The following is a 2,500-nucleotide window of genomic DNA, read 5'->3' as shown; positions in this document are numbered from 1 at the left end:
AATTTTAAGTTTCAATCAATGACTGAAATAATTTGTATAAACCCATTATATTTTGTGATCATACAATTCAATATCAAAACTAAAATAAAACTAAGCTTTCTAAAATGACCATTCACAAGGTACGTTCTGGCAAGCATATTGCTTAGTCGAAAAGGCCAACATTATTAGTTTCCCTCGTCCAATAAAGGAGCAGATGTTGCCATTATTCGTTACCTGAACCAAGACAGGTTTTGATAATTACTGGATCAAATCAATCGGTTGAGTGGTATAAGCTGGATTTGGAGGGTTAATTGTCCCGAGATTGTTCTGAGTCTTGAACTGGGAATCTGGCTGCATTTTCAAATCAAAGAATTTTCGGCCATAAGGAACTATTAAAATTCATGTATAATAATTTCAAAATAATCTGTCAAAACTACTTATTGTCTTTCGCTCTTCCTTTTAGAATCTCTTTACATTAAGAAACTGTTTCCTTCCTTAAACAACCAAACTAACTCAACAACATTACATATTGCCTAATTGCCTATTACTCACATCTCTCTCTCTCTCTCTCTCTATATATATATATATATATATATATATATATATATATATATATATATATATATATATATGTATATGTATATATATATATACATATATATATATATATATATATATACATATACATATATATATATACGTATATATATATATATATATATATATATATACTATATATATATAAAGGTTTTTTTGCCACGAAGGAAAAAAAATGAAAAAAACGTGTTGGCCGAGTACTTTCGGTAAAGGGTCCGAATAGGACCGAAGTACTCGGCCAACTCGTTTTTTTTTCATGTTTTTTTCCTTCGTGGCAAAAAAACCTTTATTTATACATAGCATCACGTCTTATATACTTCGTGATCAAGTTATTCATATATATATATATATATATATATATATATATATATATATATATATATATATATATATATATATATATATGTATATATATATATATATATATATATATATATATATATATATATATATACATATATATATATATATATATATATATATATATATATATATATATATATATATATATATATATATATACATCGAGCAACAAATGCCCTTACATATCTAATTCACTCTACCTCGAAATTAATATATTTTTATATATGCTTAACCGAAGGGGAATTTTTATTAGGCGATAATAGAATTGGCAGCACCCAGGTGCGAACCCAGGACATCATACAAATCCAGGAACGTCATGAAGCTTTTACCACTCCACCACCGCAAGAGGTTATAAATTAATGCCGTCTCTCACCCTCAAATACCTTTCGCGCTCAGGTATTCGCTGATTTGGAGCCAGCATTAACCCACCTCGACCTCGGTAGTGTTGTAGTGCTTATGACAGCACGTAGCCATTAATATAAAAAAGCTTCACTGACGTTCCTGGATTTGTATGGTGTCCTGGGTTCGTGCCTGGGTGCCGCCAATTCTATTATCGCCTAATCAAAATTCCCCTTCGGTTAAGCATATATGAAAATATATTAAGCATATATGAAAATGTATATGAATCACGGTAATGTGATATGACTTATATTAATGCCTACGTGCTGTCAAAAGCACTACAACAGTACCGAGGTCGAGATGGGTTAATGCTGGCTCCAAATCAGCGAATACCTGAGCGCGAAAGGTATTTGAGGGTGAGAGACGGCATTAATTTATAACCTCTTGCGGTGTTGGAGTGGGTAAAAGCTTTCACTGACGTTCCTGGATTTGTATGAGTCCTGGGTTCGCACCTGGGTGCTGCCAATTCTATTATCGCCTAATAAAAATTCCCTTCGGTAAGCATATATAAAAATATATTAATTTCGAGGTAGAATGAATTAGATATTAAAGGGCATTTGTAGCTCGATGTATATATATATATATATATATATATATATATATATATATATATATATATATATATATGTATGTATGATATATATGTTTATATATATATATATGTGTGTGTGATAAGCAGAACAGCAAGAAGACTGGAGATGTTTTGGGAATCCTTCCCTATCTTCAGGGCTTTAAATAGAATATACATATACATATATATATATAATATATATATATATATATATATATATATATATATATATATATATATATATTTTATTTATATATATATATATTATAGATATAGTTTGTCGTAAAGCTAAAGAAAAATAAAAACTACAAAGTGACTTTAAGCTATAAGTAAATTAAAACACTGCATAACTCAGTAAAATAACAGATCAAAAAGCAAACAACAAATAAATATTGAAAAAATAAACAAAGAAAGCGTTTTGCCAGACTTACTGTTAAGAGGTTTGGTTGTTAACTGATGGAGAACAGCGTAGTCAAAAGGTGATGTGGAGTAATAAAACAGGATATAGAGAGAGAGAGAATGTGAGTAATAGGCAATTAGGCAATATGTAATGTGTTGAGTTAGTTTGGTTGTTTAAGGAAGGAAACAGTT

Source organism: Macrobrachium nipponense, chromosome 38, assembly GCF_015104395.2.
Source record: "Macrobrachium nipponense isolate FS-2020 chromosome 38, ASM1510439v2, whole genome shotgun sequence".
NCBI lineage: Eukaryota > Metazoa > Arthropoda > Malacostraca > Decapoda > Palaemonidae > Macrobrachium > Macrobrachium nipponense.
This window is presented reverse-complemented; position numbering follows the sequence as displayed.